Here is a 27,816-nt window from a genome sequence, read left to right as displayed (position 1 = left end):
TTGATCCATGTGAAAAATTGCTTTAGTTCTGTCTATGAAGAAAGAAGCGAGATTTTCTCCTAGACAAAGGAGAGTTCAATGCTGGGAATCAGCACATGCTGCTCAGTTGAACTATTAGCAGAAATAATTGCATCTGCAGGGGATTGCGTTTATCTATGAAGAACATGATAATCTCTGAATTAAATGTATATGCCTTAGAGCAGAGGATAGCTACTTTCAGCCTTCCAGAGGGTGATACATACAAAGCAAAGAGAAAACAGTATGTATTTATAATTTTTCCTGTTTGTAATTTTTAAGCATATTTGAGTTATTTTATTTATGAACATATTTTTTTCATAAAATAGCGTCATCCTACAAAACTAAGTCGGCTTCAGACTTTTTTGTCGTCAGGATTATCTGACAGTGGTTTGGGTTTTGTTTCTTACTGAGAGGTTATCAAACTTCATGTTATCAAGAATATCCCATTCTCTTTAGATATGAAACAGATACTATTTGTTCTGAATTGTCAAGAAGTTAGAGTGCATTGATGTACCATGGTGTAAGAGAAATGAAAACAAAAATTTAGTCCAAGCAGTGAGAAGAACAAAATGGTAAGGCATAGAAAGACCTCCTCCCAAAATACCTCATAATTCTGACAAATCAAAATACTCTCTTCCAATCTTTATGTGCCATGTGAAATTGAGGATAATGTGAAAACATTAGTACTCTCTCTAAAAACAGTCACATCTTGTAAAGCTGTAAAGTTTTAACCCAGATCTAACCCTCCAGAGGCTAAAAACTTGAATGTGTCAGTTTTATATACTAGGGCTATCAGCAGTCAGACTTTTCTTCGTTTGTTTTTTTTATTTCATTAGCTAAGAAAATTAAACGGAATGCATAGTGTCTGAATAGTTTTACTGAGCTTCCAGCATTAAAAGATTATCCTTCTTTTGCAAAATATTCATTTCTAAATATTTTGAAGCTTTTTATAGTTACACAAGACAAAAGACAGTATATTCTGTGAAGATGCTGATAGATCTGAAGTCCCTAAAGATAGATGTTAGAAAATCTTCTTATTGTAAGACACGCACTGTTTGTTGAGATATATACACAGCTGAAAACAAAACATAATTTTTTAACTTTGTCTCCATCCTATTGCTTTTTTAACCTTTATTTCCTCAGTCTTTTTATTTACATGGCTAAATTTACACACAGGACTGAATTTTCAAATTGTTTTCAATGTTTCATGCTTTCATCTGTGTCTCTCACTGCTTAATGAGAGCTATCTTGAAAAAATATCCCAAATAGCTTTAAAAAAATGTAACCCTCTGCTGCTTTCTCTCTCTGAGTGACGAGTGCTGCGATTGCAGGGGTGGGAGGTAAGAGACAAATAATAAGAAATTTCAACTCAAAGTATCTTGATGACACATGAAAGATGAATTGAAAATGTTTTAGTTTAGAAATTAGTTTTCATGGCTTTTAAGGTGATTGATGAGATGACTTTGAACCAGATCTGCCCAGCCGTGGTCACTGTGCTGTAACAGCTGAAGGCATGCAGAGTGTGTGTGTGTATCACACACTGCAGGGCTATCTGTCCATCAATTTAAATATATCTGAACAGCTAAGTTATTACATTCCTAGCATGTAAATACAGGTAACTATTGGGGGTTTTTTTCCATAACAAAAGTGACCTTGTTATAAATAAAACCTGCTGCAGCCTGTAGGTACCAGTTCCAGGAGGACAGAGTAGATAAAAGGTAGGAACATGCAGGGAAGATAAGAGGAAGGAAACAATGATGAGTGCAGGGGTGGGCATCAAACTCAACCCCGAACCCACAAGAGCCCAATGGAAGAAACATTCATCTGAGGCACAGTAGAACAAGGTTCAATTCTTTGGTCTTCTGGTTCAAATAGGTTTGAACTTTGATTCCCCATGTTACTTGGTTGTACTCAAATCCCTTTCCTCTATATAAAGGAGAGCCTGGGATGGGCAGGCCAAATCAGTCAAACCCTTACGCCCGTGTGCTTCTCTGTGATGTGGAAGTCCCTGCAGTGAGCTTTGGTCTCAGCTGATATAAGAAGATATAAGAATCAGTCTCTCTGTCTTTCATTTTTTTCTTATGAAAAGGTTTTAGAGGTTCACCCCAGTGTGGGATAGAGTTTATTTTTTTTCATCCTGACAACTTTATCGGAGTGGGGAAAAGCTTTTTCACATAGTTCTCTGTGCAAGTACCTCGTTTTCTCCTCAGGATGTTAATACCACACTGAAATCTAAAGTGGAGATTAAGACTCAGATATGTTTCAGGTCACTTTGAAATTAAGTTTAAATATCCTGATGAATATTTAGCCAAGGATCATTAAGTTTGTTAGATGTGATCCAACACTATTGTTGATTTGAACGACTAATTTTTTATTCTTTCCTTCTAGTCAATTCTCCTTTCAAATCCTTGCAAATTAATTTGTGGTTTGGCCTTTTAGTACTAGAGGTTTACAGAAAGCAAAGTGAAAACAAAGGATCATGACTAGTATTTTCAATGCCAGGGTGCCACAGAACCCATCTCCTACCCATATCAAGCAGAGGTGCTGATGGAAACCTCGAATTCCCTACCCTCAACTGCGTGGCATTTCGGCAACGCCAGGGGTCAGGCACAGTTGGTGATGCATACCCAAGTCCTGTATTTTAAACACACGTCATGAGACTGTTAACTCAGCCTTCTGCTTAAAAGTAAGATCAATTATATTTTAACGACATCCTCAGGCAGCCTACTCTACTGCTCATCTCTATTTTTAAAACTGGAATGTTTTCCTAAATGTCTGATTAGGATCTCCCTTACCACAACTGAAACCTCTTACATTCTTTTACAAAATGCTTTATTCCTTCCTATAAACAGCACAATGGCTCTATTTCCCAAATCACTTCTCACAATTCCTCCTTTCTTTTCTTTTTCTTTTTTTTTTTCTCATGCGTCAAGTTTTCTGGACATGTCACAGTAACACATATGACATCACAGGATTAGTTTTGTCCATATTTAGGTAGCTGCCAAAAAGGTTAATCAATGTGGCAAACCTTTCCTGCTTACTGCTTCTCTCCCAAAGCAGCTTTCTGGTCTTTTCCCAACAAGTGAGTGACAACCTGTATTGGGATGCCAGCCCAGAACAGGTCTTCAGTGGTGAAGACTGAGAAACACTGGTAAGACTGTTCAGACTAAGACAAGCAAGCAAATTAGAAGAGCTATAGATAAAATCTCTTCTTCTTTTTTCTCTTAAGTGTTTTGATGTATAAACTGCTAGCACTATATACCACTATATATCACTATATAATGAGGTTTTGGAAGGTTCTACCATGAGGTATATTTTTGTGTCATTGACACATAAAGTCTGGTCTGCATTTTATGAATGTGAGACGTCCCATGGGACTCTGGTTTTGACAGAAGGGTTTTTTTCCTGCCATCTTACTCACACTTTCATTTCTGTTCATTTTCATTTACCATAACTCGGAACTGATTGATATGACATTCTTCCACTTCAGTTATGGCTAGATATGATGGTATCTTCCAATCATTTGGTGAATATTATGTTCTCATTTGACCTAAAATGCTTATCTAATACTTTGAGATCTCACTCACAGGTGGAAAGGCCGTGGAAGGAAGATGGTTATTTTACTGCTGTGAATTTCTTACACACACTTTGAAAATAGTGGTTGCACCATCAGTTTCAATGAGATTTGATCTGATCAGAAAGAGAAATTTGAAAGTATTTGTATTTAGGAATAAGAGTGTTCCAATGGAAGGGCTATTCTTGTTTGTTTGTTTGTTTGTTTTATTTCTTTTTAGCATTTTTTGTATTTTAAGCTCATGCCCTATCTTTAATAGAATGAACAGAGAGCAAACCCCTAGTGGTAGCAATGGTAGGTGTCCAGTAATGTCCTCATAGCTGGAAGAGATGCTAGGAAGCAGCTTGTGGAAAACATTGCTTCTTTTTTAATGCCTTATGGAATTTTCTATCACACAGTCTGGCTCTTTTTGTTATCTGCCAGCAGATCTTTGAATGCATGACCCATACCAAAATCTACTTACGGGGTGAAAAACCTGAGTATCATTTAGTGTTAAGCTGATTAAAAAAAAAAAAAACAAAACGCAAGCTAGTGCTTGGGGAGACAGAATGTTGGCTTTCAGGGTTTTTTTTTTTTCCTTTAAAAGGCTCTAATCGTGTTTTTCTTCAGCCTGAGCATTAAATTAGAAGGTACAAGTGCAGGAATGAATATTTACAGAAAAAATAATGGAAATATTCCTGGAATAATTTAAACACATTAGTTGTGATAATTAACCTTTAAAGAAAAATACTAGTAGCACCACAAATTATTAGCAATATAAATATTCATAATTTAAAGCCTTTTAAAATAGTTTATTGTGCAGAATACTAATTTAAATCTAATCTCATTTTTAAAATCAGCATATTCAGTCAGGCTTAAAAATGAATATGTACAAATTATTTATTAGAAGCTGGATGTGCAAAATCAAATGACGTATATTTAGCCTGTTGGAGTGAGGTCTCTATAGCACTACAGAGAGTATCACCATGAGGGGAAAGTTTGCAGAAGTGACCTAAAGCAGCTGCTAGGCCAAATCTCTCTCTACCAAAAGCACAAGCCCCATGGTGGTCTAAGAAATTCGTCCCAACTGGGGGAATGGATCCATTCCTTCCAAGAGGGAAGCATAGATCCGAGATGAAAAGGGGTGTAGCCTCTATGTGTGTTTCACTGTCACCCAAGCTTGACTTTGTGTCTGAATCCAGAGATTATTGTGTCTCAGCTAAAGCCTTGCCCTGGGGCTCTGATACCCTGCCTGACATCTGAACACTCAAGCAGTGTGAAAGTGGTAAGATAAGCATTTTGTGAGGGACAAGTATGCCTGGTTGCTCTTGATGATGAGACCTACCAAGGTCAAAGCCTAAAACCCAGGTACCTGCTCAATGCAGATGGAGAAGCAAAAAGGATACAACACATCTTCCTGCTTAGAATAACACCAGATGAGCAGTACCATGAGATCTGACAATTTTCCTTAGTCTGTACTCAGTAACTCAACATCACTTGAGAAAGTCTCTACATGGGGGTCACCTAACTCTGTAGGTGAAGACAACCTACTGTCTGAAAAGGGTCATATCCTGGCTTTCTATATGCCATTTATCTTTTATATGTAGTAGGAGTGATACTGTTTATCCATTGATTGTGTGGAAATATTGATTTTGGATTGCTGGGACATCAGGAGACCTTAATGGTTGTTATAAAATTTATTCATTGTTAGCCTATTGATAGGTATTTAATTGTTTTAATAAATTTGTCCATGACAAAACACAACCTGGAGATCCATGTAGCTCAGATGTACTCAGAATTGCAAAGCAATTTGACGATTCTTTTTCTCTAAAAGTTCAGGCACATGAATCTGCGCAGTTACAGTCCTGGACAGCTCTGAAAATGTAGGTGTTTGATTAAAGTATTACAGGAATTACTGATCCCCTCAGTCCTGTGCCCCATTGGAGCTTTATTGCTCTGTGGAAGCAGAAATGTTTCATGACAGTTATTGTAGAGGATATAGCAGGCAGTTATGCTGCAGGCTGTTCAGAGAGATTTATTACAGATATATATGGATAGGATGAAAAGAGAGGTCTCTAATGGAGGAAAGGCCCTGCAGAGATTAGTCATGTGGATATCCAGGAGAAACCCCCTCCTGGCAGCAACAGGGGGACTGGGAGGTTCCCACCTCCTCCTGCCCACCTTTGTCTTGTCAGGCAGTGCTGTCTCAGGCCAGCTGTTGTCTCCCTCTCCCTGAGAAAACAGCTGGTTCTGGCATGCTTCCTCTGGCAGGAGTGACACAGGAACTGGCAAGAATTTCTCTGCCGATGCAGTGATTTTGCCTCACTGATCCCAGCTTATCAGCTGGAAAGGAAGACTCTGTGAGTGCCGTTAATGGAGGGGAGAGTTGGGGAGATAGCCCGACCAGTGGTGCCTTGCAGTCAGTAGAACAATTGAGGGCTATTGGTCCTGGCTCCACTCTTGAACTTAATTTGGAAGATTTGAAGGCATAAAAACCCATTCAGGTACATTAATCTGATTTCCTGTATATCACAGGGTATGCAACTTTGTGCATTTAATCAGTTTTGAACTAAGCACTTCTATTTAGCTGGAAGTATGGCAGGCAGGAGTTCTTTCTTGGCTAAATGAGTCGTTTTTGAAGAAGACATTTGAGGCTGGAGTTTTGGTGCAGCATCAGACTTTTACAGGCAAAGAAGTTCCTCACAAGTCCTATTTGTCTGGTTTTGCACCAAAAGACATAGTATCTTGATCTTACACCAGTGCCAAAGTAACTTTTCTCTGACTATCAAGCTTTTACTGAAGAATTGTGCTGATCCCAGATTAACACGATGAGAAGAAATTGGTTTAGTCTAACAGTTGTAGCGTATCAAATATCCTAGCAACCCTAAATCATAAAAATAAAGGATTAGCCTTTAAAAAAATATACAAATTGATTTCTTGGTTTCATCTTTTTAAACCCAGAATGTCATTAACATGTACTGCACAAATGACACAGATAAATTTCTTCCCCAGTTTTTTCTTCTATAAAATGTCATGCTTTCATCCCATCTACAATGGCGGGTGGGATATATTTGCCTCTTCTTATGATTTTAAAAACAAGTTCTCTCAGTCAGAGCTGCTAAGCTTTCCCACCTGTAAAACAAGTACCTTCTAAAAACAATGTCTCGTCAATATTGTCTATGTATTTTTGCAAGGTTATTTTTAAAATACTATATAGCATATCCAGAGGAAATAGGTATATAATTTAAATAAGAATTGGTTATTATAAAACTCTGATTTTAGAGAACAAATGCTAGACCTTGCTTCATCTGGGACAGGAGAAAGTACTTTTAATTATCTCCTTCTGTAGAAATCAGTACATCCATCTGCCTTACAAGTTACAAATATTTCTTGCAACGCAGGCAACACCTCCGCACCAGGAACCTTTGCACAGAATAATAGAAAGCAGCCTTAGAAGAAGCTACAATAAGTCATGAAGAAGACAACTGTCAGAGGAGTAGCTGTCTGTAAATCCTGACTGATGCTAGTGCATGTCATCTGCTTCCCAGATCTCCAGCAATGTATGTCTGGTCTTCAGGAAAGATGTGGCAGAGAACCATTTTCCTTTTATTTCTGCAGAAAAATTGAAGGTGCTTCTCTAGGTATAGTAAAAAGAAAATTTTTCTCTTAATTCATGGAAACCATTTAAATGGTTTTTATACCTGTCAAAATGAGAATTGAACCCATGGCAGCATTACAAGAATATAGATCTTGGCCATTTGGGGTGAGTGTGTTTTTCCGCACTGACCTGAAAAATTTTCTTCTCTGAGAGACCACAGGTTGTGGTTCTGGGCAATCTGTTCTTTCTGCTGTAGCTTAGCCTGTTGCCTACATCTCAAGGACTGGGGAAGAAGAAGAGCCAGAGAGAAAAGAGTTAAGAAAAAAATGAACGGCTGATTTGGTCCAAGGAAGCATTTAAATGAGGGTCTGTTTAGTAAGACATGAACAGATGCTAGACCACAAATGCCAAATCCATGGTATGGTACTGCCTGGAGGATATCACTGGTATAAGTGGGAGAAAAAGCTCATCAAGCACTAGTGGGGACATAGTGAAAACAAGTTACACAGTTCCAAAAGACTGACAGTGAAAGTTTGTGGACCAAATGCTAGTTGCCAAATCATAAGCAAGGATGTTCAAGGCAGAAACAGAAATCTCTCAAGGGCACTTTGACCACCTTCTTGTGAAGGTGGGGAACTCTCCCACCTAAATGAGAGTTAAGCCCTTGTCTCTGCACTCTCAGCAGAAACAAAGACTAGTTTGAGGAGAATTTTAAAAATATTTTTAAGTCCCACAAAGCTGTGACTGTACAGCCTTTACCATAATTTAACTATAGACATACAGATGAAGAATAATTTACAGTGCTGCCATAAGGAGCATTTTTCTGGTGACTACTTAAAACATGTTGCATTTATATACTCACATCTAACAATCAATTAGCTGTACATCAAGGGGTTGAAGTTCTTCTCAAAATCAGGATAATATGCAAAATAGTTACATGTTTTTCTCAGAGGACACCCAAATTCAGACATAGCTCTAACTTTCCAATTATGCCATATGTTTTCTTTCCCATTCTTACTTTCGTGTGTCTGTGTGTCTGTGTGTCTGTGTGTGTTGATAAATGGCATAAAGAACCAAGTTTCTAAATTCTGAGGTGTCTCCCAAAAGAGCTAGTTCATAAACAGTATCCTGTAATGTAGAGCATCTTGAATCCCTTAAGAAATACACCACAGTGCATCACCTTATGTACTGTGCTATAGATATACATGATGTTTTGCCAGACTCAGCCCCTCTCCAGTATCCCTCCTACTTGTCAGAAGATTCCAACAAAGCCAGAAACTCATAAGACAAAGGCTGAATGTCCTAGACTAATAATTAGATATACCACATTTAAACCAGAATGTAGACAACAGTAATGTTCTTAAATCTGATTATGGTTCACAAAGAATTGACATATTTATAATGGCATAGTTCATTTAAACTAACAAAAAAATCTGGATTTTTTTTTTTTTTTTTTTACTTCTGTCAAGTTTTGTTAATGGTATCTTTTCTAGGAGAAAAGGTGGCCTCATGTCACTGACCTTTTCAAGAATAACTATATCATTATCTAGTTTCTAGCTTACTGGTATTCTCTGTGTTACAGTTTATGTTGTCTTCTGTTTCATGCTGTGAAGTCAGCTGTGGAGGTGATTCATCTAATTCTAGACTGTCTTGGCAAGAGGCTGACTTTTTGTTTTGTTTGTTTCATGAAAAGAGGGTATTCCCACAGATGTTCTGATACTGCAGTTCACTCTTACAACACGTGTAGCACTTGTCATTTGTCATGAGATACATCTGAGGAGTATAAGCAACCTCCTGACTCTAGTGAATTATTTTTCATGCCATTTCCATGGAGACCCCTATTTCTCATTATGAGGGTTCTCCCCCCTTGTTTTCATGCTGTTACATGAGAACTATAAAGTCCTTTCATCCTGTGTAGTATTTAATAAGGGAGTTCTGGTTCTAAAATGACTAGTCAGCAATGACTATCTTAAAAGCCAGCAAGTGTAAGGAGAAAGTGAATAATTGGGAAAAAAAAAATCCATTTTAATTAGTTCTTGCAAAGAAAATTAAGCAAATAATTTTAGACAAGCAGTTAGAAACAGAAATTTAGAAGTGAGTTACTATTCATGGCTCAAACGGAATGTGGCTCAAACGGAAGGTAGCTTTGTTATTTTAAGTAGTGGAACATCATCTTGGTTCATTCATCATTTTGATGAGAGATGAGGCCTACTCCTGCATGGGGAGAGAGATATGTGGCATCCAACTAACACACTCTGTTTTATGAGCAGTGAATTGAGAAGAGTTTTATAACACAGCAGCATTGCACATCCTCATTGTGAGGATAGAATACCTGTTTTTCCACATGATTTTGTTACAAGGAGACAATTTTCACTTAGGAAGGCTTTCTGCCTAAAAGGTAACTCTTTCTCAAAGGCAGTTTCAATGCTTTCTCCCAGTCCCGCATAGCAAGAGAAGTTCTCAGCCTCTCTCTCTGACATGTGAGAGGAGAGAGACAGATAACAGTTTAGAGAAATGCTACAGGGCCATTGGGGCCCAGGGAGAGTCGGGGCACCAGCGATGATAAAGCTCAGGAGCGAACAGGAGCTTTGCTTTTTTCTCTCTGAGGCCCTGTACTGCCTTGGGGTGTCGAGAGGTTTGTAAGTTTTAATGTCCTTGCCTGCAAAATAAAACCTTTCTGAACCCCTTCCAGTGTCTTGGCATTCTTGGGGAACATACTTGTATATATTTTACCTTACACTCATGCACTGGATAAGACCAGCTTAGGCATAGTGTTGGAAAAAACCCTTTATTTAAAAAATTTTTTAAAAACCAAAACCACATACAAAACAAACAAACAAACAAAAAAATCAAACAAACAAAAAACGCAAAAAATATGCTCCCTTACCTAAGAGAAAGTGCCAAAAGCACACTTGCACACATAAGATGCAAGAAGATAGCCAAGTACATATTAATGGAGAATGCATAAATAATGGAATAGATGCTAGTACTCAAAGTGCATTCTCTTAGTTTAGCAAAACCTTCTTCCAGAACTCTGAAATAATTTCTAGAATACAGCCTGTCAATTCATGACAAAAGGTTACAAACAAAACTGAGGCAGGGAGAGCCAAATGAATGGAAAAATCACAAAAATTGTACTTATATTTCTGTAACAAAACCATCTTCAAAACTACAGTCCCCTAGTCTTACCTTAATGATAAGCAAGGATTTGGAGGAAATGCGAGATCTGTAATGTAAATGGAAAAAAAAAAGAAGGTATGATGAGCCTGAAACATTCATTTGTGCCAGTTTAAACTTTAATAAAATAAATGCTGTTATAGACTCATCATTGAGCTTAGATGAAATATTTGATATGGTAACCAAAAGAATATTGAATGCTTTACTAGAAAACATGGAGTTTATTTTAAGAAGTTGAAGCAGTTGTGGAACTTAGTGAGACAGATACAATACATTGTGCTAACAGGGAAACTACTGAGCTGAAGCCAGTTCATCAATAGATTTCCTCAATATGTATCTTGGAAGAGACAGCTGCTTCATTATTGGCAATAGCAGAAAATGCTATTGAAACGAATGGATAACATGAAATTGGGAAACGTTTTGTTCTTAATATAGAGGTTGACTGGGATATCATTTGAGGAGAACTGAACTAGAATACTCAGAGTGACAGTGGCTCAATAATTAAATAATAACATAAAATATAGGATTTGAACCTTGATATTCAATGTCATGAAGAGAGAACTTGTCAGTTAAGAGCAATGGTGAGGAGAAAGAAACTGTTGATCAGGGATGTGTACTAGCACTAGTGTGATGTGGCAATAAATGGGAGAAATTAAATCACAGGATATGCTGGGAAAACATTTCCAGTGCAGACAGGGAATGATGAATAGTGCCATAGAGCTCCTAGTGAGATGTAATCTCAGTTCTGGATATCATCACTGAGGAAAGACTAATTAAGACAGAAACAAATGTAGGGAGGAACATGAACAATGTGAACAGAAGAACAAATATATGTCCATACATTCATTTAGGCTGAACACAAACAGCGTGTTCAACATACAGAGGTAACAGGAACAATAGAGGCCAGGTAATGGGCAGTAAAATACAATAGTTCTTATTCATGGGAAATTTATACCTCAAACTCTCAGCAAATTTTCCATGAAATATCAGCCCATAGCCATCTAAAGGAACTGCTCCTATCCTAATATTTCTAAATATGGAAAAGAAATCCCTACTAAATGCAAGTCTTTTTCTCTAAAGACTTCTCTTTGTTACAATGAAATTTTTTCAAAACTTGAAAATGGAATCATGTTCTAAGAATATCTGGTAATATTTATATAATAAATAATACATTCATATTATGACATAGCAGTAAAATACTCAGGATTTGCACTGTTAATAAAAATTAAGATGATATTGAAATTTTTGTTCTTTCCCTAATATCTAAACTCTCAAATTTGTCAGTTACCATCTTTTTTGTGCCTTCATCCAGCTATTTCACTCATTATCATTCTTTCAGCACTGACATTTTCAACAATATCATACACAGTATGTCATTCTGTCATAAGAAAGGAAATGGAAATCCATTCAATAGAGCTACTGCCGTTTTTTACTTTACCTGTGGTGGTACTTAGGTTATCAAACAGGGATCAATAACTCTTTCATTACACTAGATGCTCTGTGAACAGCAGCAGAAAAGCAGCTTCTTCCCTGAGAGCTCTCTTCATGACAGGCATGGTGAATAAACAGGCAAAGTAAGAAACAGAGGACACTTAACTGAAGAGTCGTGTACTTACATTATTATTCTAATAATTCTCTGCATTCTTTCAGCATGCATCATCAAATCTCTTAATCTCTTTATATATTATTAGTGTTAATAGCTCTGTATTAACAATTCTCTTTGCCCCTGAAAGAATAACGAAATAATATAGAGGTTCAGCTTCTGTCTCTGACATTTTAGTGCAAACCTGGGAAATGCACTTATTAAGCTGTATTCTCGCATCATACACTATACTTTTGTCTTACATATTTCAGCCAAAAAAGGCAAAAATTTGTTTAAATAATTAATTTTATCAAATAAGTCAAATCACTCAGAAGACACTACTCCTACAGCAGCAGCCACATTTATACTATCACCTTCCTGCAGTATTTTTATGCACTAATACACTGTCAAGCAGCTCTGCGTTGCTGTTCCTCAGGTTAGGTGCAGGCACATAATAGGAGCAGAGGGATGACTGGGAGGTTTCCTCTTCTTTGGCATAGCAGAGTTATAAGAGCAGACAGAATTTAAAAGTCTTCTGCAAAGACTGAAAGAACTGGGGATATTTTTTTCTCATACAGAAAAAAAAAGCAAAAATAAAGAGAAGGCACAATAAAATATAAAAGGCTGACACAGAGTCAAAAGGAATACATCTATGATGAATAAGACAAAAAAAATAGGAGAACTGAATCTCTACTCTCTACCCTTATCTCTTGCTAGTTCCCTCCCAACCATCAGGTCCCTGTGATCTTGCCTAGGATTTGAGTCTTGCTTGATTTACCAAATAAGGTGGAAGAGGGACAAATTTACCCTCTGAATGCACACTCAAAGCTGTCACTGTGATACGAAGGGTGAGAGCTGGAAAAGAAGTGAAATCTGTGCCGACCCTCAGGCTACAAACCGAATGTTTCATTACTGAGTATCAGCTGGGCCTCCAGGGTGACTGTATCACACGAAACATAAACAACGGTATCTAACGTGACAGATCAGAAATTAAAAACTAAATCTGTCTGAGCAATTTACAGAGGTGGGTGGTTTTATCCTGGCTTTTACTTCCAGACAAGAAAAGCCTTCCCTGCATGAAATTATTGGAAGAGTCTGAGTACAGTCCTGGGGTTTCATGAATATAACAGATATATTTCTACAGTATTCCTAATATAGATGGTATATAGATGCTTTCAGGTTTTTTTTCTTTTTTTTTTTTAAATTCAAGCTGTATTTATGCTTCATTTGAAGACAAGAAGATCAGATATAATAATTTTTCTTGGTGTAGTGGGTTTCTGTGGCTGGGTTTTGGTAGTTGGGGGGCTACAGGGGTGGCTTCTGTTAGAAGCTGCTAGAAGCTTCCCCTGTCCCATGGAGCCAATGCCAGCCAGCTCCAGGATGGACTTCCTGCTGCTGGCCAAGGCCAAGCCAATTAGAAGTAATAGTAATGCCTCTGTGATTACATATTTAAGAACAGAAGAGTGTTGCGCAGAAGGAATTCCAACCAGGGAAGAGCGGAGTGAGAACATGGGAATAACAATGTAGACACCAAGGTCAGTGCAGAAGGAGGGGCAGGAGGTGCTCCAGGCACCGGAGCTGAGGCCCCTGCAGCCCGTGGTGCAGACCATGGTGGGGCAGCTCTGCCCCTGCAGCCCATGGAGGAACATCGGGGTGCAGAGACCCACCTGCAACCCATGGAGGAGCCCTTGCTGGAGCAGATGGATGCATGAAGGAGGCTGTGACTCTGTGGGAGGCCCAAGATGGAGCAGGGTCCTGCCAGGGACCTGTGGCCATGGAGAGGGAAGCCCACGCTGGAGCAGGTTTTTCCCAGGTAGGACTGTGGGGGACCCAGGCCGGTACAGCTCATTCATGAAGCACTGCACCCCATGGAGGAGTGACCTACCAGACAGCAGTTTGGGAAGAACTGCTGCCCAAGGGATGGACTCACACTGGAGAGGTCCATCAACGACTGTGTCCTGTGGGAGGGACCCCACGGGAGCAGGGGAAGGACTCCTCTCTCTGAGCAGGGGCAGAAACAACAACTGATTGCAACCCCCATTCCCCATCCCCCTGCACGGCTTGAGGGAGAGGAGGGAGAACATGGAAGGAAGGAGGGGTGGGGGGAAGGTGTTTTTAAGACTTTTATTTCTCACTTTTTGGATCTTATACTGTTAGTAATAAATATAAGTACTATTCCCGCTTTGAGTCTTGTTTTGCCCATGAAGGTAGTCAGTCACTGACCTCTCCCAGCTCTTATCTCTACTCATGAATCCTTAGCTATTTTTTTTTTTCCTCTCTCCTCTGTCCAGTTGCAGAGAGAGAGTGAGATAGCAGCTTTGGTGGGTACCTGGTATCTGGCCAGGGTCAACCCACTACACATGGTATGCATACTTTATTATCTTTCATATAGTTTCGTGTATCATGGTCATCACATTATTACATAAGTCTCCTCAAACAGAGCACTAAGCAACCTGAGTGAGAGCTGTCTGCTTTGTATTCTTTTCTATTTTTCTGAGAGATGTTTCCTGAATATTTGGCTTCATATTTCAATAGCTAGACACAAATGGTTTCTGTTAGTAAACACACATTACTTTAAGATCAGAACAGGCAGCTCATACTTGTTTCTGACTGACATGGAGTAGGTGCTGGCAATCCTATGGGACTCATTTCACGGACTCTGGAACTTCAATGGGAGTCAGTCCTCTATCTCTTAAGATTGGTTTTATTTGAAAAAGGCTTCATCAGGAAAAATTATTGGTCATTATCTTTTTCCTTAAACTTTGGGTGAACATTTATATTTATTGAATGCTTTTTGTGGAGAACTACGAAAAAAAAGAAAGATATTGAAATATTGATTTTTTTTTTGGTCAAATCTATGAATTTGAAAAGATCACAGTATTTAAGATGTAGATACTGCAAGGAACACATAAACCTTGGAGAGCTCTACAAGTGGTATGTTTGGTATCCCACTTACTCCTCAATTTTATTCATGTCATTCTGAGATTAATCTTCAGGTTCAGAGAGCCAAATTCTAGCAGTGAGACAAGATTTTGTTTTTGTCTACAGCAGCAGGATACCCAGCACAAAAGAATTGCATGAGCAGCAGCCACTGGTGCAGAGGATCCCCTTCCCACTCCATAAGAATGTGGGGGCAGAGGATGGAGGGTTGACCCCAGTCAGCAGCCAAGCACCCACACAGCTGTTTGTCCAATTCCCATTCCTAGTGGGATACTGGGGAGAATAGGAAGAGCAAAAGCAATCAAGCTTCTGGGTCAGGACAAGCCAGCTAAAAAGATGAAGGGGAAAAAAAAAAAGAAAAAACAAAGTGGTACAAAAGCAATCACTCACCATCTCCCACAGGCAGACCAATGCCCAGTCAGTCCCCAAGCTATGGCCACCATGGTAGCTGAACACCCCCTTTCTTCCTCCCCTACCCCGGTTTTTATCCCTGAGCATGATGTTATAAGGTTAAGAATATCCTTTTGACCAGTTCAGGTCAGCTGTTCTGACTTCCTCCTCCCACCCTCTTGCACACCCCCAGCCTATTTTCTGGAAGGACAGAGTGAAAACAGTAAGCCTTGACCTGGTGTTCAGCAGTCATTCAGCAATAGCCACTGATGTGTTATCAACAGTGGTTAAGACACAAATCCAAAAACACTATAGGGTCTGTTATGAAGAAAGTTGATTCCATCCAAGTCAGACTTAGTATGGGGACAGGGATATGTTACTTCAGGGTATCTCTTGCCTTACCTCAGTAGCTCCATGATACCTGTTATCAGCTGGATCATCTTCTGGATGCGATTTTCTGGAGGACATCTTCCATATCAGTTTCATCTGAGAGACATCCTGTTCATGTACTCTTGAACTGGTGTAAAATCTGAACCAGAGCCTGGTAAATATTTCAAAAGAACGCAGTTCATCTGAGCTGCAATGCTAACACAGAAAGCATGGAGCATGTTCCCAGCTATCAGCCATCCTTCTGCCACAGATTCATACCTCCTGAGAAAAGCAGTGTGACAAGGCACAACTTTGGACTTCTTGTGGCCACCATCCATCAGCAGAGTATTAGCCACCATGCAAATGGACATCTGAGCTGGGAAACCATATTGGTAATGAGAGTGTGAGAGTGTGCTGCCCTCCCTGACAGAGAAGTAGGAATTGACAGCAACGTGATCAGTCTAACAACTGGAAACAGTGCCAAAACAAGAATTACAGACAAAAAAATTGTATCCTTTCAGAAGTCTAGGTGAGAGAAAATAACTCCAGGACAAGTTATGACCTAAAAAGGGGGCTTTTTATGGGTTTGCTTAATTCTGTTTTGGTTTTTTATTTTTGTTTCTGATTTTCTTGTAAGTAAGGAAAATTGAGAGGGATTGCGTGAACTTGACTGCCTGTAAAATAGGCAGCTTTTCTCTGTTATTAATACAGGGACTTCTCAAGAGTAGGCTGAGAGCATTTGTATGCATTTCTCTGCAAGACTGAAGAGCAACCAGAGCACATCCAGGAGCACAGTGAAAATTGCTTGCTCTGTCATATGCATAATTTGGTTGGGCTTTGAAATCAAGGAACAAGAAGATGTTTATCCTTTCTGATGCACTGCTTCAAAACTTAAGGCCTCTTTGAGAGAGAGGCTTTGTTTTAATCTCCATAAAGAGGTTTCTGATACCTTCTTCTGAGGAAAACAAACCAGCTACTTGAGCTACTCAAACACCATTGCTTATTGCAGTCACTTTCTGCTCTTCCCAGAGGCTTGCCTGGCTGTGTGAGCAGAGCCAATGACTTGCCAGTCAGCTCCAAAAGATGGGGCTGGTTGCCAGGTGGGCTCCCAAGGCAGGGCAGTATGACCAGGGGAAAGTTTGCCTTCAGGTGAAACCATGAATGTGCTGCATTGCACGCAGCCACATTTCCAGAGAGCTGTGAAGTGTTTTGTTTTTGTTTTCCTGCAGGAATATATGAAGAGAGATTCCTGTTACAATTTGGATTCTTTATGAGAAATAATTAGGCACAGAAAGGGCCCAAGGGAAGCCAGGGGGAGATAATCTAACCCAGGGATGTCCCATTGCAATTAGGAATTTTCAAAAACAGTGTAAATGCTAATGAACATCTTCTCTGTCACCACTTCATTTCTGGTGCCCTAAACCAGAAAAAATAAAGTCTTCATGCTTTTCTACCTAAAAGAATTGGAGTATAAAAGGAAAAAAATGTGAAGGATGGCAGTGCAGTTTAATTCCCTGATGTAAGGTATAATGCAAAGATGTAAGGGATTAAAAATAATAAATAAATAAATAAATAAATAAAAAGTTGTGTTGATCAGGTCTTGTTTTTGAGCAGGATTAATCCTTTCTTAATCTTACTATTATTGAGGTTTTTTGACTGGTTTATTAATCTCACTAATCTTCTAGAAAATGCCAAGAATTGTACCAAAGGTACCTCACGTCTAGTACACCAGAGGGAGAGACTGAATCACAGCAAAAGATACTTCTTGCTTCATTAGGACACCAGAGTCTCATAGAAAGAGACATCAGGTGGTACAAATAACAAGCCTGGATACCTGCAAAGCATTTCTCTTTACTACAACATGCCCAGCTAGTCACAGAATATCAGGGGAAAAAAATCAACAAAAAACCCCCAACATTACGGGAAAAAAATAGCTATGCCTCTACTGAGGTAATTTCTTTTTACTGTATATCAATAAATAAAGAAGAAAAACCATAAATGGAATGCTGTTATATATTAACCTCTTTTGAAGCAAGATTATCTTTTAGGTATCCTTAAAATGGTTCTGAAATGCCTCTCAGCGTTTTTACAGTGACATAAGGCACTTGGGACTAGATTGCTAGCTGATTCCTATAGATAGTAAAACTGCTGTTGTCACTGTTTGGCAGCTTAGATTTAGTTTACAAGCCCTCTGGTGCAGTGACCTTCATGATGTTTAGTGACCACATAAGTTGGCCACTATAATTTTGTTCTGTTTCTTAAAGATATCATCAAAAAGGGAGGATGGATTTACAGATGTCACTTTCTTTCAAAATAATAAGAGTAAGAAAAGGATAAGAAAAAAAAAAGGCAAAACAAGCAAACAAACAAACAAAACAACCACTATTTGTTTACAGGAAGAACAGAACTATTAACAGCGTAAGTGAAGGGAAAAAATACCCTTTTTTGGTAAGCTCACACAAATCCTGCACTCACACTGCTGATCATATTGGTAGAGATGCCACCTGTCAGGCTGGAGAGACAATAAAGTACAAAGACAGACATTAAGGATGTCAGAAGAGTGTTTACAGGTACCAGCCATGTACGCTCATCTGCACAAAAGCAAGACTAGCAGCTCAGTTTTGATGAAACCAAAACTGATAGGAAAACACCTTCCACTGCTCAGGGGAGACAAGAGAACGGGAGAGAGACAGCTTTAAATAGAGCCTCAAAAAACCCTCTCAAGTGATGTAGGCAATTAAGACTTCACAGGACGATACCTTAGAAATGCTGAGGTTATGATGCACCTGCCCTCTCCATGCCCTAAAGCAGAATGCCTCACAACAAACATAAGGAATGAATTAACTACAACTCTGCCTTTATGTACCCCCCCTGCTGTTTTCCTGGTTAAATAATGGTGTGTGTTCTTCGGAGTACTTTTCCATAGAATATATTGTAGTGATGTTTTACAGCCCAGTTACTATTATATGAAGAGTACTTATTTGGGGGTTTTTGACATGTTATTAGGGCTGAAGGGAAGAGCATAGTAGTGGAGGATTTCTTGTTGTATCTGATAATTAGAGGCTTGAATCACCTTTGGGAAATTGTTTTCACTTTGCAAAATACCCCTTTTCCAATTTTTCTATACCTCTTGTGCTTTTTTCTCTTCATGCAGCAAGTGTAATGAGAAGGAAACATCCTGACATACAGCCAGCCAAATAATGTCATTAATCATACCAACCTTCAAAGTTGAACTGAACTGCTTTTTGCCCCCTCAGCTTTTTCCCAGATTGCACCTGAAGATGACTCTTCCTTTCACCCCAAAAACCACGATTCATCTGCAGGGGGAGCTGGCTCCTTCAGCACTGCATGAGTGTGTTTCCAGCTGAGCACAGTCCAGGCTGGGAAAATGAGGAATTTTTCTGAGTGGGTGCTGCAGCTGCCATCAGCTGTGATTGTGGAAAGTGGTGCACTCATTGCTCCTGTCCTTGTGGCCAGGAAATGACTCACCTTTCTGTTTCACAACTCTAGTCTGCCAGGCATAATTTTTAAGATGTACCTGGTCAAATAATCAGAAATTATACAAATCACCCATCTCATCTGCAGCAACCTGCAGAGCTGCCTACAGACACAACCTGCTGTTCTGCCTCACCACCCCTGGGGAGTCTCCCCCCTGCCTCCTTCATCAGGGCTTGCAATGGATGGGAATAGCTTTATTTTGCTTCTCCCTCGTCACTCTTTTCTTCCTTCTTGTTTCCTCGTGGAGCACACTGCTCCTCAGCTTCCTTTTTCCTCTTGCAGTCAACCTCTCCCTCCATTTCATCCAGTCACACTCACTGAGGCATAGTATTCCTCATCAGGGAGCCCTGAGTTAGGCAAGGGGGACTGAAAATCTCGAGTTTCCTGTATGTAATTCCCTCTCTCTCACTGTATCTTTGCATCTTCATCTGAACTTCCCTAGCCATACCTCTAAATTCACCAATTCTATCTTCTTTTGGGCAATGCTTCATACAGAAGTACTTCCAGAAAATCTTTCTTATGAATAATAGATCCCTTAAATTATTCATATAACATTTCCACTAGCTCCTCTCCTGTTGGGGTCAAGAAGTCAGACTAAACAGAGCACTGACTTGGTCTAACATACTCAGTATGCCTTTTATCCTGCTTCTGTTTGTTTTTGGTTTTCTCCCCAGTCTTTGTCTTAAAAATAAACATGATTATGTTTGGTGCTCAAATACTACTGACAAAGCACAACATAGGTGCTTTTGTTTGTAGCTATTTTCTCTGATTTATTTATATTTCTAAAGAATATCATAACAGTTCAATAGCCTTCTGGTGATTATCTTGATAAGAACTTTAGTTGCTAATTAGGTGCTGCTTACAGATTATAAATATCCACTCATAGACTTTCTACTCAAGTATGTAAAGATGCCAAATATATATAGAATTAAGTCCAAGCAATTTGGATTTACCAGCATGGTAAATAACAAGTAGAGGTTTTATCAGAGACCAAATGCTACCTACTGAGCAGGGGAAATGAAAGCAATTACAATACTGATGTTTGTAGGAAGAACACAGACTTTCTCTCAAGCCATCTTTCTTGGGGACTGGTAGTAATCAGATCTCTTTGACTTCTGAACTTCCACTTCACATTTCCTACAGCTCTTTAAAGCAGCTCAGTGCATATATACTTCAAACAGTAGTCCTTTCCAAGAATGCTAGAAACACAAGGATGGTTACAGTGCGGGCCAAGGATTATGCTGAAGGCATTGATGAACAATTATTTAATCATATGATTATTTCTCTTTTCAGTATATATTTCAGGTCTTTGAAATAAGAATTTGCTAGTATCAATTATTCTGAAAGTTGATAAGATATTGAAAGAAGGGAATATTTTTCTACTTTGTCCGGATCTGAAATAAACAAAACCAAAAAAAAGCATAAAACATCCAGGACAATTTCCTTCCATTCATGACAAAATAAGAGCAATAGTTGACCATATATAAATTACTATAAACATTATTTTCACTTTGTCATGGAAGGAGGAGGCCTGAATACCTTTCCCAGTTCAACTGGAAATATTGTATCATCCTGGCAAGCTAAAGAGGTATAGAGACAGCATTATTTTTAGTGTTCCCTTTTTCTTTTCCCCCGAATTTCTCTAACTGACGAATGTTCGTACTTGTTCTTAATGTATCTAGAAAAATAATACTCCTTTTCTTTATGTCTTTTCAAATTTACTAAGTTTATATACTTTTCCAGAGCAAATCTGCAGAAAGCTTTCATAAATACACATGCATTAAGAATACTGAGATGAGATTGGGGAGACAGCTCTTCAATGAAATAGCAAACTGTTACCTTAGCAACCTACCATCATAAGCCTGAATTTTGTAATATTTCCAAAGAGGTATGATTTTGGGACAGGACACAGAAAATAAAAAAAGGGTCAGTAAACAGAAAGTACTGTAATTAATTTTTCATATCATGTTATTGATATTGTCAGTGCATCATCCCTTTTTTTTGTAAGCAAAACATTTTACCTGCCATGTGGGTCACTTCTCCAGCTGGAGGGTACTTCATAACAACTCCTGAAGAAGTCATGACTGTGGATGTGACAGAGCTGTGCTCCACCATCAGCCAGGCAGAAAAGGACCTGGGAGTTTGGATTGACAGGAAGCTGAACATGAGCCAACAGTATGCCCAGGTAGCCAAGAAGGCCAATGGCATCCTGGCCTGGATCAGGAACAGTGTGGCCAGCAGGACCAGGGAAGTGATTCTTGCCCTGTACTCAGCGCTGGTGAGGCCACACCTGGAGTACTGTGTCCAGTTCTGGGCCCGTCAGTTCAGGAAGGATATTGAGGTGCTGGAGCAGGTCCAGAGGAGAGAAACTAGGCTGGTGAAGGGACTCGGGCACAAGTCCTATGAGGAGAGGCTGAGGGAGATGGAGTTGTTCAGCCGGGAGAAGAGGAGGCTCAGGAGAGACCTCATCACTCTCTACAACTACCCAAAATGAGGTTGTAGCCAGGTGGGGGTTGGTTTCTTCTCCCAGGCAACTATCAGTAAGACAAGAGAGCATGGTCTTAAGCTCTGCCAGGAGAGGTTTAGGTTAGATATTAAGAAGAAATTCTTTTCAGAGAGGATAATCAGCCATTGGAATGGGCTGCCCAGGGAAGTGGTGAATTCACTGTCCCTAGAGATTTTTAAGATGAGACTGGATGTGGCACTTAGTGCCATGGTCTACTAACCACGGTGGTAGTGGACCAAGGGTTGGACTTGATGATCTCAGAGGCCCCTTCAAACCTGGTTGATTCTGTGATTCTATGATTCTATGATTCTATGATTCTATGATTCTATGATTCTATGACTGAATACTTTCTCAGAGTCACCTGAAGCTACAAAAGGCCCCAGTGACTTCAAGTTGCACTTGCACAACAAAATACACATCAAACACACTTAGGAACCACTTAGATCCTATAATGGAAGCTAATAGTTATGATCTATGTCATTGGTAGCAAATTCTATATTTATTTGTGTAAGGCTTCTTATTACGATTTTCAGTCACTTGTAAATTTGACAGGTCTTAATCATTGAAGCTGTGTTCTTGTGCTTAAATTGCCTGAAAAGAGTTTACTGATAATTCTCTGAACTCTCTTAACACTTGTATGATGATTTCCTTGTTTGAAAAAATCCAAGATTCAGAAGTTCCTCAAAGAACAAAGGTCTCTCAAAGAACAATTTTTTTTCTTGAGGAGCAAAGGAGGTGAGGTGATGGAACTGCTTCAACCTTTCTTTAATATTTTTCCCCTAAGTGGATTTGCATGGTACGTTAAACTAAAAGCTATTGACTTGATGCTCAGTCTAGTTCTTTGAGGTATGCTGGATGCTGTTCAATATTAAGCATTTATGTTGTATCAGATGCTTTGTTTTTGGTGCAGCTCTGAGTTGGGCAATGTGCCATGAACAGTGAAGAAGTGAACCTAGCAAAAATAATTGTGTGGAAGTTCCTGGGGATGGGAGACAAGGGACCAGTCTCATTACCACAAATTTAGAGCTATACTTTAACATAGTTCAGAACTCTCCTTATCGTCTACGGCCTTATAACATTGTCCTAGGAAGCACTCAGACTTTGTTCTTCCTGTTTTCAGGAAGAGCTGGCTAGAGAGCTGGATCAAAGGTGTAAGGGGTCAGTATGGCAGCCCAAAGCCTGCCAAAAGCTCCCTCCAGCCAGTCCTGTCCTCATCTACCCTCTGGCTCCCTTCATGTTGCCTAAGCCGTCATCCTTGATCTCTCCTCATTAGGTGCATGTGCACCACATCACCTCTTTCTTAGCCCTTTATTCTGCCTCTTAGGCATTACTTTATATCTCACATCTGCATAGAGTTCCCTTGCAACATGTCCCCTGCACTTTTACCATTGACAGGAGATATTTTCTTCTCAGAGCTCCCTCACTATTTCCCATTTATCATCCAGTTAAATTACCTAAAAATCTATCAGTCAAGAAGTAGCAGATAATAAACTCCAAATGACCCATACAGTGTTTGCTGTCACAGTTGTGCTTATTGCTGAAGAGATGATGCTTGAAAAGGGAGAACAGAATTAGGTGCAAAATACAGACAGTGGCATAAAAATTTTGCAGGCACCTTCTGGTGCAGAAGAAACTGCAATGCCCCTAATTAGCTTCTTAGATTAATTACAAGGGAAATTTTAACGTGCGTAACCTTAAAAAAAAAAAAAAGGCACAAAAAAAGGGCACCAAAAAACCCTCAACAAACAAACAAAAAACTAAACCAGTTGCAAACTCAGTATTCCAAATCAAAACTATTTATATTATGTAATGTCTAGAAGGGACAGCATACCTGAGATGTGTTTGAAATTATGTGGTACCTGTACTGTAATTTAAAAGCCATTAATAAGGTTTAACTAAAGAATAATTCCATAAAAGCTAGAGAAATACCCTAGATTCCTGTTGAGCAAATAACTCCACTGTATGCATTTGGTGACTCATCACTGCAAGCAGTAACAGCCTCTAAGTGGAAACCCAGGGAAATCAGATTGCACTATCCAGCATACTGAAAAAATTTACTGTTACTAGAGAGCACCAAATAATCAAATAAAAAATAATGTTATTATATAACTATCACAGGATCATGTACTTTCATTTCCATGCCAAAAAAATAAAAGGAGACTAAATGTATTCATGAAAGGGTATCTGACAGATGTCCCGGAAGTTATCTGAACAGTCAGGTAGCATCTGCAGCAAGCAATATGCAGAGAGAAAAAAATTTGTGTTAATATTGGCTCTTGCTATTTTTCCTGATTTCAAAATACATGGAGATTGCAAAAATTCTTCCAACTTACTTAGTGCATTTTTAAACCATATCAACTTAGATGAACCTAACACATCCTCGCTGAAGCTTAAGTTAGAGGTTTAGAACCACTGTCTACATGAAACAAACAAACAAATACCTTATCGTATGTTTGTAATGTTCCAGATTTAGATTATCTGAATCCACGGCTTTCATTTTCCTAAAAGCATATTTGTGACATGGATAAACCACTTATCAGCCAACAACCATCAGTTGAACCTACCTTTTTTGCAAGAGTATCTCTAATTATACTCTTGAAATGAAAGGCAGAGTCACTGCAGATCCTTATCATTTGGCTGCTAGGAAGCCTTTGGTCATGCTCTGGGACAGCTTTCAGTTACGCTTGGAAAAATCTTGTCTTGGCTTTTTTGGGCTAGCACAAGACTCCAGCCTGGAAAGCTTCACCACTCCTGACCATGTCTTCAGCAGTACTGCACGAACAACATTCAGCACATCTTGCTTTCACTCTGAATTTGTCCACTTTCCATTTCCAACACCTGTATCTGTTTATTATGCACTGTTGAGTGTCCTATTATCAAAATGTCATTCCCCATACAACCACAGATCAGCTTAACTGCTTGTTTCCCTTGAACAGTAAAGGAACAACAGTCTTTTATCCAAGATTTTGTTTAAATTCATGACACCAAATTAAAGAAAAGTGATTTTTGGAATTCAGTGTATTACACTGGTGTTGATAAAAGTCATATGCTCAAGAATATATTGAATTAGTTAATGTTCATTTTATTGCAATTATAAATTGTCCTCCTTTGTTGTTTATTAAGAGACATTTATGTTGTCCACTCCCCAGTTGGTCTGATATAGCCAAAAGGTTTACATCTGCCTTGCAATCATATTTATTCCCTGAAAATCAGGCAAAAATATTAACTTTTTTTTTCAAAGGTATTTTAAAATTAACATTAAAGACTAGAAGATCCCCTATACAGCTCTTTCAGTATTTTAAGCAGAAAGCATAACTACCTAATTAAAGAATTTAAGAAACTAAATTATCAAAGACAGACAATAAGCAAGTTTTGATGGATAAACTTGATTTTTTTTCAAAGATGTATTTTCAGGAAAAAAACCCAAACACTTCCTCCTAAGTCATTTATGTTGGTACATCATAATATCATTTTATGAGAAAATCCAGGAGAAAGGAAAAGCAGAAGAAATACATGAAAGATTTTTTGCCCTTGAGATATTTCCATAATTATTTTATGGCAAAAAGCTGTATTGGAGTGAGGTGAAATGATGTGCTTTGGAGCTGCTCTTTGAAGCTTTCAGCAGCAAGTGGCTTCCTCCTCAGCATGTGTTTTAAATGTTGTGCTGGATTACAGTCCACCTGCACAGAACTGTTCTGACCTTTTTACCCTTCCAATATTTTAAACATTTGACCTGCTTTCCTTTCTGCAGTTTTGCTTCCGAGAATACTCTTGAAATAATTATGTAAATGCCATCTTAATGCATTTTCACTGCCATGTGCATTTTCAGCTCCCTTATGATGTTATCTTTTCAGAATGCCAGAAAAACGTGAACCAGATGTGCTGAACACAAAATACCACAGCAGGGATTTCCCTCACAGCAATCATGGTATGCAAGTTCTTAGAGGCTTGCCATTAAGCAATAGGGCTATTTTTAGTGCAAGAACATAACACAGGTAATAGAGTTTGAAGTATATGAAGGATATATATACATATTTAGTGTGCTGAATAATACTGGTGTGCAAGCAAACACTTCAATGATGAAAGAAAATCTAACACAAAATTTCCTTGATGTTCTAAAATTTGCCACTAATATGGGTTTCTTTAATATTCATAGGTAGCTCATTTTCTGCAATCGTTTATGAGTACAGTAAAAAGGTAAATAGCAGAAGTTGAGCTGTAGACTGTTAGCATCCCACATAATTGTATATTGACATTCATTAGTCAGTCGACTCTTGAAATTGCACTAACAGACTAAACACTAGTTCTATATTTGATTGCTGAAGACCTTTGGTTTAGACCTCCTGGGTGAAAGCACAACCAAGTCTTTTAGTCAAAGTGTCTGTTGCTTGTGACAATTTGTTTATGTGTGTTGGACTCGTTCCTAAATAACATCATCTTTTTGCAATCCCACTCCATAGTCAAAACTGAGAATAGTACTGGCTCATTTCTATTACTCCTCAGCAAAGAAGCTTATTTCTATCACTCTCCTTTATTATTTTGCAGCTTGCTTGCTCATTATTTTGCAGCACTGCAACAGCACCAGTTCTGTGGACCCTCCCATGGGACCCTAAGACCTGACTCACATCTTGCTTGCAGTCTTTGAGGCAAACTGGTAACATGGTTGTTGGGACAACTTGTTTAAATCGCTTAAATCAATGGTTTGGTTAGATTGCTTCCTAGCTTTATTATAATACAATTGCCTTGTTAATGTTCACATATACATGAGCATGCTTTTATCCAAGGAGGCAAGAGGTAGCTGCACTACCACTCCATGAGTTAAAGATGATCAACTGCAGTCTGGGGCAGGCTGTGGCAAGATGGTCTGTCCCCTGATAAGGCCTGGAATCCGTCCAGAGAGTGCAAACTCTCTGTGATGAGCTACTGGCAGTGCCAGAGTGCTGTTTGGTGCTGCATCCAGATGCATCCTGCTGCTGGTAAGCTCCTAACTGGCATATAGATCTGTGACTGGCAGTTAATCAGTTTACGTGATAAAAGCTTGAGTTCCTCTCACACAGTCAAAATGCAAGAATTCCAAGATTTGAGGTTCCTTTGAGATTGTCATCAGAGAGTCGCGCTTCATCGACTCACAAAACACAAATAAACAGGGTTTGTCAAGAAACATCTGTGATGTGGGTTCAGGCCTTGTTTATGGTCATATTAGAGATCCACATACAATCCAAGGTGGAAAACAATATGATTCCTATTCGCAGGTTAATCTGCAAAATTGATTAATGGTTTAAGCTCTACTTGGCAGGAACTGCAGAGATTCATCGTATAATCTAGACCTATAGGACTGGACGCTCCTGCTCATCTGTTCCAGCCCAGAAATTGAGCCTATGCCAAACAGCAGGACTGAAACCCCTGCAAACCAAATGTAAGGAACTGTTTCAAACTCAGCTGACCATTTCCATCGTGGTCAGAAGTTGTTAGGAAAGACCCTGAATTCACAACCCAGAAGGAAAAAGCCTCTGTTCCTGAGACAAGTGAAACAACAGAGACTGTTACACAGTTAGATGCTAAAATGATGTTTAAACTATTTTTCTATGTGTATTGCTTAATACCACCAGTAACTATGGTCACTCCATTGTTGCAGCTGCTTGCTTAATGCAGTGACCAGTGCTGAAGAATCAGACTGGAACTGAGGCCCTTAACCAATCCTGAAGTTCATGGGATGGAGCGGGGCTCTGCAGACAGCCACGTATCCAAGTCTTTTGCCCAGTAATGTTAATGGCAACTGAACTGCCCCATTTTTTCTTCTGCATTAAATCCACATCGAGACATAAAAACAGTAAGAGTATCAATAACAGCTGCAGAGTGACTACAGTTCCTACTGTGATTTGACCCAATGAATTATAAGGTGAGGCAGTGGTGGCACCTATGCTTCCATGTAAATCTTCTCAGTCATTCATCATTTGTGAAGAGGTATTTATCATTATTGCCTCTCAGACTTTGGGGTTTTTTTTAAATGGCATGAATAGCATGAACACAAAGAGTACAAAAAATATCAAAATTTGTAGGGGATTGCCAGCAAAAGTCATAGTTTGACTCAATGCATTAAACTCTTAAACATATAAAGTTAAAGCATTATTTTACAGATTTTTGCAGAGACATTGAGAGCTTCTGCTTAGTGGCTTCATTCTACA

Source organism: Corapipo altera, unplaced genomic scaffold, assembly GCF_003945725.1.
Source record: "Corapipo altera isolate COAL_440 unplaced genomic scaffold, ASM394572v1 0, whole genome shotgun sequence".
NCBI lineage: Eukaryota > Metazoa > Chordata > Aves > Passeriformes > Pipridae > Corapipo > Corapipo altera.
The sequence above is the reverse complement of the archived record's forward strand: the minus strand, read 5'-3'. Positions refer to the sequence as shown.